The sequence below is a fragment of the Meles meles genome, chromosome 1, assembly GCF_922984935.1.
Source record: "Meles meles chromosome 1, mMelMel3.1 paternal haplotype, whole genome shotgun sequence".
In the NCBI taxonomy this organism is placed as follows: Eukaryota; Metazoa; Chordata; class Mammalia; order Carnivora; family Mustelidae; genus Meles; species Meles meles.
This window is the reverse complement of record NC_060066.1, coordinates 136788433-136802748: the sequence shown is the minus strand read 5'-3', so window position 1 is coordinate 136802748 and position 14316 is coordinate 136788433. Positions and strand designations below refer to the sequence as shown.

Here is a 14316-nt window from a genome sequence, read left to right as displayed (position 1 = left end):
CTGAGTGAGGATCACGGACGTAGGTGGCCACACAGCGGCCGGGGCAGGGGTCTGGATGGGTGATATAGCCTCCAGATTCCCTTTAGAGTCCACGCCACTCATGTATGAGCTGCACTTGCACTCCTGCCTGGTTCCCAGAAAAACCTGGCTCAGGGATCACTGGCTGAAAGTCACGGCAGCAGGAAAATGCTGTGTCCTTGGGTTTTCCCAAGTTCCCCACCTTGGCCTCAAAAGCTTCTAGGAATCACCGAATTCTCCTCATCACACTGCTCTGCTCTGCAGCAAGGGAAGGAGCCCAGAACCTTCTCCACCCAAGGAAAAGGAAACAGACTTGAGATTTTTACAGCCCTCAAGTCTCAGTGGGCACGTTGGCCCAGGAGGGCACTGGCTGCAGGACTCAGGGCCAGTCTCAAAGTGGGGCTCTGGTTTACCAGTTGCTTACTTCTCCCCTCTACTTTGCCACCACTCCCCATCCCGCAGAGCAGACACCTGCATCACAGAGATGCCAAGGCCGGCTATGTCAACTGCCCGCAGTTGCAGCGCTGTTCCACGTCCGTCGTTAACTCCGTACTTACATCGGAAGACCGCTCATTCAGAAGACTGCAGTCCAGAACGCACATTGTCAACCATGCTGGGCTTCGTGATAGTTTATTTTCTGTCTCGCCTCCCATTGGACTTTGAGTTTCACGAGAGCAGAAAAACCCACCTGCCGCCCTCCAGCCATGCCTGAACAAATGAGGCTCTCCACAGTCACTGAATGAATCAATACCCCAAGATGAGGCCTCTCTAGCCTTTTCTTCGTGATGGAGCATCTCTTCTTTAGTCGCAAACTATATGAAGCCCCATGTTAGCTGAGCATGTTGCCACACAACTCAAGGACATCATTCCTCAATTTTCCTCCCTTAATGCCGTCATGTGGCCACGGAAAGGTGTGCTGCTGCTTAGCGGGACTTCTAAGCCGAGACCTGAAGGCTGGAGCTGTTGGCGCCATCTTGGACACGAGGAGGGAGCCACAGCCTCCAAGTGGGGAGCAGAGGCCCAAATAGGCCCGATCTCTCACAACGGTGGGGTCAACACGCCAGCCTCAGTTTGCCCCTCCCGGTATTCTGCATGACCTTCTGTCCTAGTCAAGCCCATATTTTGGTTGTTCCTGTTACTGGCAGCTGAACGAAACTCCTAACCGATGCTATGACCCTAGTTTCCATTCGGCCACCCTGACAGTCTTCCTGCCGAGCCCGATTCCCTCGTACTGTGCCCTGGGCCCACTTCTTCTTGGCCTGAGGTCTGAAAATGTAGCCATCAGGAGTCATGCCCCAGTCAACCCTCCACCCAAACTGTATCCACCCAGACCCGAAAAGCTATTCCCATACTTCTCTTTACAGTCGGTCTCCTTCCTCCCTGATGCCCAACACCCAGGCCACTTCCCACCATCATCCCCTCTCTCCTTCTCAGCATCCTTCACAAATAGCCAAGATTTCTTCACATTTTATAAACAACAATCCTACACTCTAGATTTTGAGGCAATACTGCTTTACACTTGTTACCAGAGATACAAAATCTGCTATCTGGTTGCTTTTGCCGTAATTCCTTAGAGGAATATCCACAATTATTATTCTCCCCCCAACTGTGGACTGTGAAGATGTGGCACCATCGGGCGCTGCAGGAAAGTAGCCAGGAAGGAGAGAAAAGGGGGTCAGGAAGACTGACCCTACCTTGAGATGGAAACTCAGATTTCAAAAACTGTGCCCTTAAGCTCTTGCATAATTTGTGCACAGTTAGGAGCTTACCCAGTTGACTAGATTTACAGCTGGGGTTGAGAGAGAGGGAGGGAGATAAGGAGAAGGAGGAAAGGTGGGTGGGAGACAGATCCAGGCCAGCAAGCAACTGCAAGCAAGAGGACTCTTCATTTCAAGCCAGTGAGAGCTGGTTCTAATACCCTAAAAAGAACCAGATCGGTTTCTGAGAGCCCCTACCTCAGCCTCAGACGTGGGCAACATCTCTTAAACAGCTGACCGAGGCAATCAAAAGTCACCGACACAGGGTCGCCCTCATGATTACATTAGTAATTGTTTCAGGGGTGAATGCCTTCTAGAACTTTCACATACTCTTTTAATCACACACATTAATGCAACTTTTATTATTCTTCTCAAGTGCCTATATTTTATGAGCCTTGCCCTTGTCAACTACCATCGTGCCACGATATATAAGTATTTTGATGGGCTGTCAACCTCATGGTGGGTGAGGGGTGACTGTACAGGAAAATTTGGCAAAATGTATCCATTTGCATCTTTGAGAGCACTGTGATGGGTATCTGTGCTCCTCTGAGATGAAGTATGACGTTCCCGCTTCACAGGGTAGGTCACATGGGACTGTGAGGTTGGCAGAATTCTGTCGGCTTGCCCCCAACGACCAGAACTTCTGCTAACAGCGGCCCCCTCCACTCAATGTGGCCATTCAGGGCAAACATGAATTTGCTCCTGAAATGCAGCCCTTTCAGTCATGGCCTCAGCTAGTTTTGGGGTCTTTGGGACCACAAAAGAAATTCTAGCAATTTATGGTAACAGAGCAGTACCTCTGCTCTTAGCAATGGTTTATCCCATGGGTGTGGTTACCAGCGTCCTTTGAAGTTCTGACTGATTCCACTAATGCCAGAAGAAGTCTCCTGGCCTTCCTGAGATTATCTTCTGAAGAAAAAAGGAGAAAAGAGAAGTCCCTATTCCCACAATCACACACACTGTTATCTTCTGCCGGGCCCAGAATTATGCATGAGGCAGCCGAAGAGTGGTACAGGTCGGTCACTCCAATGCCTTCCGATCTCAGGAGAGGAAAGAGCACACAAGCTCTTCATACCAATCTGGCCCCATTCTTAGAGCCTCTTCTGTCAGCTCCTGTTTCCCAGCCCTTCCCCATTTGTTTCTGCAGACATCTTGTGACTTCATGTGCCTCAGAGACTCTCTGGACCAAGTCATTCTCAGTATTCTGTGAGCACGGGACAGCGGGCTTCTGTGACAGAGGGCACCGTGACACCCCAGAGCCAGGTCAGTAGGGCCTGGCTCCCTCAGAAAGTTTACACCGAATGGGAATATGTCCTCACTGGTCCTTTGGGTTTTATGTTCTTTCACGACCAGAGAGACAGCAAGAAAACCCATGAATATCTCTATCTCCCACAGATGTTATGGATGTTCCTAACAAGCACATTGTAGCAGCACACCTTTTCCTCCATGCTCGCATTCTCTAACTACTCACCCCTGCCTCTGAACTTCATGCCTAGAAGGCAGGTCTGACTCTGTGTGACCGGAGCTCCTCCTGTTGAGGAGAGGAGGGGCTGGGGGTGGGCTCAAGGGCTGGAGGCAGACTTTCTCTGCCCCAGCGTGGGCTCTGGATCCAGCCATCCCGAGCTCCCCACCACACGGTAGCTGGGGTGCACCCTCCAGAGAAAGATTCGCTGCTAGGCTTTAGATCAAGAACATTCTGCCTGTGAGCTCTGCCAGGTTCACTGAAGTGACCAACTCCGCCACCGCCCACACCAGAGAAGGACGTGGGCGGGCCTCATGTCTCCTATTCCGTGGCTTTGCCTGGGTTGGATGGAGCCACCAGAAACGTGAGAGTTCTTGTTGGGGGAGGGGCGGGGTACAAGAAAAGGGGCTATGGACGTAGATTAAGTAAGAATACCTTGAGCAGGAAAGAAAGAGAGGGAGGGACGTTTAGTAACTACTGTATCATGGTTTCCAACTCACAAGGCTCCACCTCCAAAATGTCATCTCATCCTAGTAGTTCGTTCTGGGGGTTGATGCAGGGGGTGGGGGAGGCCCACACCTGTCCGACCAAACTGAAGTTCAGCTAGTAAATTCGTGCATTACCGTAACTGTTGCTTCTCAGGGAAATCTGAGTCTAGCTACCCCCTTCCTGCTGCCAGCATTTTAAGGACCCTGATGTCACAGCACACCATGTAAGAACGGCCAGCCCTCTCCCCCAATCCACAGGCCGCTGGGCCACTGACAGGCTGCGTGGTTTTCGTTAAATGACTTCATCTCTCTGCAGAGCCTCAGGCTCCTGGTCTGCAAAATGGGGATGATAGTACGAGACGAGACGTTCATCAGGATGGAACGGGTCCATATCTGCAAAGCATTCGGAACATCCCTGGGACACAGCATGGATTACTATTATCACAGATTAAACCAGAACGCAACGCGTCTGGTTATATAAAAGAAACACTTCTCCCCCGAGGTGCCTTCAGTCTGACGCCCAGGTGCGTAGAGGTGGGTGCCTGGGAAGGAAGCAGTTCAGGAGAACGGCCGCGTGTCCACAGGTGACCTCGCGCACCTGCCCACCTGCCCACCCAGCACCTCTGGTCCTGCTACAGCACCAGGACCAGTCCGAGCTTGCTGTGGCCCGCTCCCAAAATCATGCCTATCGCTCTGAATCTGGACTGAACATCTCTGAAACCCCATACGGCCCCAGCAAGTCTGTTCTTGACAGGCCGGAATAGCCAGAGCCCAGGGGGATGGTTGGAAAACACATTCTGGATGTACAGAGCCAGTTCCCCAAATGCGTGGCGAACTTTGATTGACACGGAAACCCATATTTCAACAGCTCTTCCAGAAAGAAAAAGCTGCTCCGGCCCAGGAGGAATGGAGCGCAGGGTCTCCTCTCATAAGGCCTGCCTGACATTAGAGCGTGCATTTCAAATCCTATGTAACAATAGGACCCAGCAGCCTCGGAGGAGGAGGTCTGCGCTCCTGAATTTGGGGACAGAGGGAAGGTGTGCACACTATAAGCTGTGGGAAAGCCCCAGAGAAGGCAACATACTCATTTGTATGTAGGAGACCTCAGAGCCGACTGGAAAAAGATGTCATCTGCTTTATAATTAATATTTATTTTACTCTGTTCCTGCCTCTAAGAAAAGCTTCCCAGTTCCCACAGAATTTTAAATTGTGCAAATCACCAGGAAAGATCCTGTCCCCAGGCCCAGGGGCTGAAGGTAGAAAGGGAAAGTCTGAGACGGCACCACTTCCCGGCCATGGACAATCAGGGCCAAGCACTTTGCCAAGTTATTTGCCAAGAGGGGATGACACCCTGGGCCCTGCCCTCAGGAGGGCACAGTGCTCTCGGAAGACCACACGCAGAGAAACAGTTTAAACTCAGCCCTGAGCTCTGGAGACACACTACCGCCTGGATCTTATCCCTGCCCTTCTGCTCTGGAGCCTGGGCAAGTTACTCCCCATCACTGGCCTTCGGTTTTCCCCTGTCAAAATGAGAAAAGTCGCTGTGGCCCCACACCGGTGGGGGGTGCATCATGGGACTAGAAGCACAGGGTTCCTGCACCTCGCACTGACCCACCACGTGGAGCAGACTGGGGGGAGGAAGAAATCAGCGTGCAAAGAGAAGAGGAGCAAGAGAGGGAAGGTGTCCCAGGGGCACGCACATCCCTAAAGTCCCAGCTGATTCCTTCCCCAGCAAACTCCTCTTGTGACCTAAGCTACTTCGCTCTGGACTCCTGTCACCTGTGCCAAAGACAACCTCATTCAGAGGTGGGAATCGGACCAAGGGGAGTTGGATACTGGAGGCTGAGGGGTCAGACCTTCATGCTCCAGACAGTGAGTCACCGAAAACCTCTGCCTAGATTTTCAGTAGGCAACAGGTATGAAAAAAGATGCTTTTAGACAGATCAATCTGGCTGCAGTGGGCAGAGGGGCTGGGCTCGGCCCGGGGCACAGAGCCAGTCTGAGACTTCTGAAATGTGCTGATGATAGCCAAATCTCCATCCCCAGCCCTCAGGGTGGGTGTTGGGATACTGACCAGAATCCACTCCAGAACTTGGATATCGATATAAATAAATGGAACTCATCTCTGCAAAGCCTGCCCTTCTCCCCCTTTCCTGGTCACTGGCATCTCCTCTGTCCTCATCACCCAAGCCCTTGGAACTGGCTTCCACCAACACAGAAATTCCTGATTCTACTGCTTACCAACATGCATTCTAATCCCCACTGAGGTTATCCTGTTCTGTTCTACCTGAACTTCTGTAGCAGCCTCGTAACAACCTCCCTACCCCATCTCTGCTCCTACACTCGGCCAACCTATGAGGTCACACGCTTATCATAGCACTCCGGCTCAGCGATGTTAGTCAAGGGGTGCCCGGTGAGGGCTGACATGAGATCCAGAGACTCTCCCAGTGCCCCCACAAGAACCTGATGGGCGCCAATGCCTGGTTTTTATTCTCCTAGGGCTCAGACCTGGTTCATGGGGGACATAGACCCCTACCCGGCCCTGTCCTCCCAGATCCCTGACTCTGAACACATTCCTTTTAACCCCAGTGAAGTGAACTACCCCCTTTGCCATACACTAACACCGCATCCTGGGATCCAGGTCTGAATCTGCTAGAAGACCTGGATCACAGGAGGGCTATGGATGCCTATGTGAGGATCCCTTAGGGATTCCCCCAAAGTAACTGGCAGAGGCTTGACAAGTGGGGGAGATGGGCCAGGGTGATGCTGTCATGCGGTGGGGGTCCATGAGTCTGAGGGTCACTCCTGCAGAGGCTTCAACTGCCTGGCAAGAGCCCAGGCTGGGGAATGGGGAGAGGACAGAGGGGAGGCTAGATAAGGTGGGCAGGAGCCTTAAAGGCCTAAGTAGGTCAGTCTATTCTTCTCTAATCCACTAAGGACAGCTAGCCAGTGAGGCAATGTGGTCCACCGGATATAAGCTCTTTGAGGACAGAGGCCAGACCATATTTGCCTTTGGCTCCCAGAGCCTAGCCTTGCGCCTGGCACACAGCAGGTACCCGGTAAACACTTACTGACCGGAGCCAAGCGTCTTGTCCCCGGATGGGGAGAAAAAGTGAGTTTGGAGGCTGGTCAAGAACAGGTGACCCTGGGGCGCCTGGGTGGCTCAGTGGGTTAAGCCGCTGCCTTCGGCTCAGGTCATGATCTCAGGTCCTGGGATCGAGTCCCGCATCGGGTTCTCTGCTCAGCAGGGAGCCTGCTTCCCTCTCTCTCTCTCTCTCTCTGCCTGCCTCTCTACTTGTGGTCTCTCTCTGTCAAATAAAAAAAAAAAAAAAGAACAGGTGACCCTGGTCACCTTTCTAGACTTTGCTGAACTAGTTTCTGTATGCACCAAGAGGGGAAGAGCTATCACTCCCCGGGACTACCTGACCTAAGGCACAGGAAGCATAGGGCACCGGCACCCAGCCTGGTGTGCGCGGACTTGAGACAAGGCAGAATCTGAAAGCCCTTTCCAAGAAGACTGGTAGCCACAAGAATGGAAAGTTACTTCACTGAAGAATTTTTCAAGGACTTATAAAATCCATCAGAAGGTTTTAGAGATTAACTGGCATTAAAAAAAAAAAAGTTTTAAAAAGAAAAAAAAAGAAAAGGAGGAAGGGAATCTGTGCATGCCAAGAGACAAGGGAAGAGAGAGAGAATGAGGAGGGAGGCCTGCTTCTGGGCTATTCTATCCCAGTCAGGAGTGGGGGGCCAAAGCACCCTGAAGCTAAGGGCTCTCAAACAAAAGCTTCCTTTCTTCGGCCCTGGGCAGGTTATTCCATTGAGGGAGTAATCAACAACAGTCTGGGACTCTCATCAAGTAGCACCAAACAACCGTGCAGGTCACATTTTTCTAGAAATCGAATCCAGAAGTTATGATCACAAACAACACTGTGTGTCTGGTGTCGCAGATCATAGCCCAAAATTGATCCATTTTCTGAGTGAAGCCTGCGTCCTCCTGCCTGCTGCTGGGAAACCCCTCAGGACATGCCCAGAGTGGCCACCAGGTGGCTCAAGCTGGGACAACGCAGGAGTTCAAAGGGGCAGACCCTCATCTCAAATCCAGCCAGCCTGTGACGCCTGGGAGCCTGTGTCACTGCAGTCCCCAAGCAAGCACAAACAGACTAAGGGGCTGGGCTCCCGCTCTCAAAACGGCACACGCCGCCGCAGAACACAGAGCATTCCGAAGCCTCACGGAGGCTGCCACATGCGGGGCCGTCCTGCAAGTCCATCCGCCTAAAACCGACATCCTTTGGTCATGTCAGAAATTGGGCCCCTGTGAGGACCTGCCCTGTGCTCATCTTCAAGCAGTAGCCTAGTTTATAATCAAATTCCGAAGTCTATCAAGGGCTCTTTAGAAGATCCAGGTGGTATCTTTTTACCGATGAACACATGCAGAAATTGGGGCACCTGGGTGGCTAGAAGCCTCTGCCTTCTGCTCAGGTCATGATCTCAGGGTTCTGGGATTGAGCCCTGCATCAGGCTCTCTGCTCAGTGGGGAGCCTGCTTCCCTCCACCTCTCTGCCTACTTGTGATCTCTCTGTCAAATAAATAAATAAAAACCTTAAAAAAAAAAAAGAAAAAGAAAACCTGCAGAAATTGATCATGAACCCACATGACAAATAAATCCCAATTACTCCTGCCACTCTTAATCCTGCCCACTGTCCAAACAATAAAGACCCAGTTCTCCCCAAGCTTTAGGCCCAGCAACTCTGAGCAGGATCCCTCAGATGTTTTCATCAGAGGCAGAATGGAAGGAAGAAAGGAAGGTACCATTTGTGCCAATCTTCAAGCCTTGATACGAAACCCTTTGTATACTGGGTTCTGTGTCACCTTTTATCAACACTCACTTTCTTTATGGCTTGCCTAAAAATATTTTATTATACTCCCAAGATAAATGAAGAAAGGCTTGAATGTACTGGTGCAGCTCCCCCACGGGGTGCTAGGCTAGACGAATAGCATTTCTGTGCTAATAACTATAATTAAAGTCAAAAGCTTTAGTTAAGTACACAATTAACTTTGTAAACAAAAGCCCAAAGACGGGATGGGGGGAATCAAATTTAGATTTTAAATATCCCATTTGGTAGACAAAAGCAGATGGTGGCATGGGCAACTGGGCATTTCAGGCTGGTCCAGTCCAGTGCATGGGCACATGGTGGCCTGGCCCTCGGCTCCGGAACACGTGCAGCACATCTCAGGAGTGCCCCTCATACGCAGCCACAGAATATTTCCATATTGATTACAACGGCTGACTGGCAGATGGCATGTATCCTGAGGAAAGGTGCCTTATTCGAATTCATGCACAGGTGGTCTCTGTGCAAGGGAGAGAGTCTGAGCATGTCCCCCACCTTTTAAGTATTGGGCTGTTGACAAATGGGGACCTCCGGTCTCACTGGGGCCTCTTCCCCTGAGCCTGTGCCTTTCAATCCTTACACTAAAGCTCAATGAAATAGTCTTCATGGGCAGCTTCCTAACCGTCTTGGCTAGAGTGTCCCAGAAAACGTCAGGAGGTTAATTTTAAGATTTATTTATTTGACAGATAGAGATTACAAGTAGGCAGAGAGGCAGGCAGAGAGAGAGAGAGAGGAGGAAGCAGGCTCCCAGCCAAGCAGAGAGCCCGATGCGGGGCTCGATCCCAGGACCCCGGGATCATGACCTGAGCTGAAGGCAGAGGCTTTAACCTGCTGAGCCACCCAGGCGCCCCAGGAGGTTAATTTTAAATCAAGAGCTTGACAGTCATGGGAACACCGTGCCTCTGATTACTTCACCTTCTTGGCCACAGTTCTGCAGAAACAATCAAGAGGTCAGTTTTAGATCGAGAGCTTGCCAGCCACTGGAACACCGTGCCCGTGGTTAGACTCTGAGACCAAGCGCCCGCTGTGCCACTTGGCCTCCCGGACTAGATCTGACAGGAGACACGGGCGTGGGTAAGAATGACTCTGCGGCCTGACAGGCTACCGTCTCTTTGAGGGGACAGACATCTGAAGAGAATGTATGGCAGTAGCAGTTTTGGCGAAGTTCTCGGAGTTCTCTATCCTATCTGAGGTCAGCGAGGGTGTCTGGCCCCCTGTGAGAAAGGAATCAGTGGCGAAGACATCTCATAAAATCTCAGAAAGTTTTAGCACTCTGAAACACTTCAGTTAATTCGATGTTGATGTTTAAGTACCCTGATGACATAAATTCCTCCTTTCTAAATCCTAGAAAGAATCTCATCTTCAGAAAAGATTCTGCAGATGGCTTTTGATGCCATTTTATCATTTTATAATTAAACCTGTATAATTATCACACTTAACACCAGATTCTTGCTCCAGAGCCATTAAAAACAGATTTGCAATTTGCTGTTAAATTAAGATGCTTCATTTTCCTATCACATGGGATTTTTCTTTTCACACACAAACGATGATATGGGGGCTGTCAGACCCTAGCACAGACAGGAAACCACCATCAAACCTACTGGAGAGCCCAAATCCAAGAGATTTCCTTTTTACTCATTATCAAACCTTATCAAACACTTAACAAAAGAGGCTCATAAACCATGAATAGGAAATATGAAGAGAACATCTGTGGAACTCGTTGTTTATCAAGGTTCTGAGAAATTTCCATTAAAATTCTGCTTTCCATGTGTGTGTATGAAAAAGACCAGTTTCATTTTAAATTGTGCAGGTTGGAGTCTAAACAGGGTGCACCCCCTAGGGGCAGAAGTAACTTGATCTGGACACCTGGGTGGCTCAGTGGGCTAAGCCTCTGCTTTTGGCTCAGGTCATGATCTCAGGGTCCTGGGATTGATCCGGGCTCTCTGCTCAGCAGGGAGCCTGCTTGCCCCTCTCTCTCTGCCTGTCTCTCTGCCTACTTGTGATCTTTCTCTGTTTCAAATAAATAGAAAAAAAAAAAAACCCTTAGAAAAAAAAAGAAGTAACTGATTCCCCCCAGGCTTAACTCATTCCATTAGGCTCCCCATTAGGTGGCCGTAGTTTCCCTAGACATTCAACCCCTGTTGCCCTTTATCCCTCATCATTCTGTAGGCAAGGTCTCCATGCCCTTCCGTCCTGTAGGATCACGATGTTACCGCTTTTGATGCTTGGTTTTATTCTGATGGAACACCAAGGGACTGAAAATTAATTTTCACAAGAGACTGATGAGTCCAAAATCTGTAGGAGGAATGTGAAGTTGGACAGCATGGAGCATGCCCAACACCAACCGATGTGGCCGCTCTCCCTCGCAACAGTTTTCCCCATGGGCGGGAAATTGCTCCACATGCTCCTTACACTGTAAGATCTCCTTCTCCCCTGCCCCCACCGCCTGTCCTGGTGGCTCTGCCCATAATGTCCTTACCCTCTCGACAAAGTGAGCACAGGGACTCCGTGCTCAGCTCCAAGGCCCCGGGGCGGGGGTGGGGGGTGGGTACCTCTTCTCATCTTTCCCTGGTGAAAGATAAGCTGAAACAGTGAGATTTTCAAGAGTCATTTGTTAGCATCTTGCCCTGCTGAAGGCTGGGGCAGGTACCAGCCCCACTTGATCTGATTCAGATGGGGACTTCCTGGAGCAGGCCTGCGGAGGGACCAGCAACAGCCAAATCATCCCCATGAGGCAGATTCCTCCCAGCGAGAAGTCAGATTGCTATACTTAGGATGAAGGCTGAAGGTCACTGCTGGCACTTAATCACTTAGTGAGTCTGTGAAATAAAAGATTTTGAATAAAAGCTGAATACCAGCTGGCCTAGGACACCCCCGTGTCTACTGCTTTGCTCCCTTTAACCGTGCCCTCGGCTTCCGAGGATACATCCTTCACCTGGTCGGCACACAGGCTAAATGAGACAATGAAGTGAAATATTAATCACTGGGTCTGGCGGTGAGATTCTGTCCAGTAAGAGCAGTCCTTTGTTAGCATCTATGGGGAAAGGAGAGACAGAGACCACCCTGGCTAAGGCAGACCCCAGGGTGAGGGTTTGGAGACCAGCTGGCCAAAGTTCAGAATGCAAGGAGGTGCAAGCCAGAAATCCTTCCCACTAGTCATTCAGCCTTGTGAATGCATCTCGATCCAAACTGAGTGATTTGGGGGAAACAAAGCTGCTCTCTAAAACAGATGCCCTATTTGCTCTTCAAGAGAACATAGAAAATAAAAATTAACTCAATTCAAATATAGCTGATGTTTGATCAACCCAGGTAAGAACAGCATAGGTCTACTTACATGCAGAGCCTTTTGGGTAAATACAGCACTTCACTGTAAATGCATTTTCTCTTTCTCATGATTTTCTTCATAACATTTTCTTTTCTGCAGCTTCCTTTATTATAAGGATGCAGCGTACAACACATGAAACAGAATGTTTCAACACATGATACAGAATGGGCAGTAACTGACTATTTATGTTAGGCCTCCAGTGGGCTCTTAGTGGTTAACTTATACATGAACTTTCCACAGAGGGATTGTTTAGGATCAACTGTGTCATCCTTCTCTTAATTCACCTTGAATGGATGAGGCACTACTGAATAAACAAAATGTATCATGGTTGAAAGACACTAGGAGACGTAACTGGAAAAAATGAAAGGGGCACCTGGGTGGCTCAGTCGTTAAGCATCTGCCTTTGGCTTAGGTCACGATCCCAGAGTCCTGAGATCAAGCCCCACATCGGTCTTCCTGCTTGGCAGAAAGCCTGCTTCTCCCTCTTCCACGTCCCTTGCTTGTGTTTCCTCTCTTGTTGTGTTTCTCTCTATCAAATAAATAAATAAAATCTTAAAAAAAAAATAGGAAAAAAAGAAAAGAGAAATGCCAAGCACACAGAGGAAAATCCAAAGATTCAGAAACCTTTCCAGCATGGGATGTAGAAAAAATGACTTTCTAAATTTACCTCTCCCAAAGCATACCATGACTAACAACTGTCTCAGACATCTGCTTCAGGATAAAGCACACCATATCGTCTGGGATGGATACAAAGTAGGTTCTCAGTAAAACCAAGCGATTCATTACAAGATGGGTTTTGGCCAAGTATCGACTCCACCACTTCCAACATACAACTCACACGTCACTTTAAAGGTATATTTCTCCCAGAGGAGCTCAAAGCACTTGACGCCCACGTATCTCACATAACAAGCTTCTGAAAACCACAATCACCATGCTAGAGGTCATGGCAGAAACGGGAAAACAGCAGCTGAATTTCAGAGAACAAAGGCACCTAAAACCACTCAAGAGCTCGTGAATCTGTACAACATCCCTGGAGTCAAACAGGTGGTGAGAAGAGTTGTAGCTCCCAAGAGAAAACATCACCAAGGCCCTGAATGTCCATGACTTGCTCAGACTTACAGAATAAGGGATTGACTAAAAACTAGAATCCAAGTCTCCCAAAGTATATAAAGAACTGGAAATATTTAGTCGATACAGAACAGACTTAAAAGAAACATGAGGGCTGCGTGGAAATAGCTCAAGGCTTGGGCTGCTGCCATCCCAAGAGGATGGTCAAATATCCTTGGTTTAAGTCCCTAGGGGAACTAATCTAGAATCACCCCCAACACACACACGCACAAACACACAGAGTTTTATTTCTAGGTGTTCACTCATACCAGCCAAAATGGTCTCAGAATAGACGTGTTCACAAGAATGCGTCTGAAGGACTCTTGTGCCCACTTAGTGCAGAATAAGGTGGACACCGCAGTGGCACAGACTTGGACAGTTGTTCGTGTGGGGGAGCGAACTGCCTCAAGGGAACCGTACGTTCCCCATGTCCAGAAATGTCAAACGTAAAGGGGAAATATTTCCCTGTGAAGATTCAGGGCAGGAGGACCAGTTAGGAGGCTACTACAGAATTTCAACCAAGAGATGAGATGGCAAGAGGCCTGAATTAACACAGTACGGGTGGTAGAGTCAGGGAGGAAGAGACAGATGACAGAAATGTTTAGGAGTAAAATCCTAAGGCGTGACTGATGAGCTATGAAAATAAGGATGCGGTGGGGGGGAAGAGGCATGGGGGCTCCTGGGCAATGCTGAGCCACCAACTCCCAAAACAGAAGCACACAGGGAGCGGGTTGTGAATAGGCTGCATAGCCTGAGGTGCTTGTGGGGGTGGCTCACCAGGCCGTGGGGTCCAGGTGCTGTGGGGAGAAGGGCTGGACACGACGCGAGCTGGGGAATCCTCGGAAGGAGGGGGAGACTGTCTCACCAGCCACCTAAGAGATGGGGTGTTGAGGACATATCAGAAGAGGGCTAGGGGATGCTGGCTCTTAAGAGAAACTGCAACTGCAGATTGTGTCTAAGTCTATTGGCAGGTCTGTAAGAAAAACACCATACACGGAGCGGCTGAAGCCACAAACATATATTCCTCATAGTTCTGGAGGCAAGTCCGAGATCAAGGTGCTAGCAGACTGGGTGTGTAGACAGCCTTCTTCTCATTGCATCCTCACCTAGCAGAGGGGGCAGGAGAGCTGCCTGGGGTTTCTTTTGCAAGACCACTAATCCCATTCATAAGGGCTCCACCTACCACCTCCTAGTACATCGCACTCGAGGTTAGGATTTCAACATGAATTTTGGAGGGACACAAAGAGTTAGTCCTTAGCAGTAGGGTGGG

The 14316-nt window shown here is 49.7% G+C and overlaps 1 protein-coding gene across 5 annotated transcripts in view; it reads right to left on the bottom strand.

Moving 5' to 3' along the window:
- Positions 1–14316, bottom strand: part of BCAR3 (BCAR3 adaptor protein, NSP family member) — a 106992-nt gene that overhangs the window by 29499 nt on the left and 63177 nt on the right. The gene's annotated exons all lie outside the window — the stretch shown is intronic.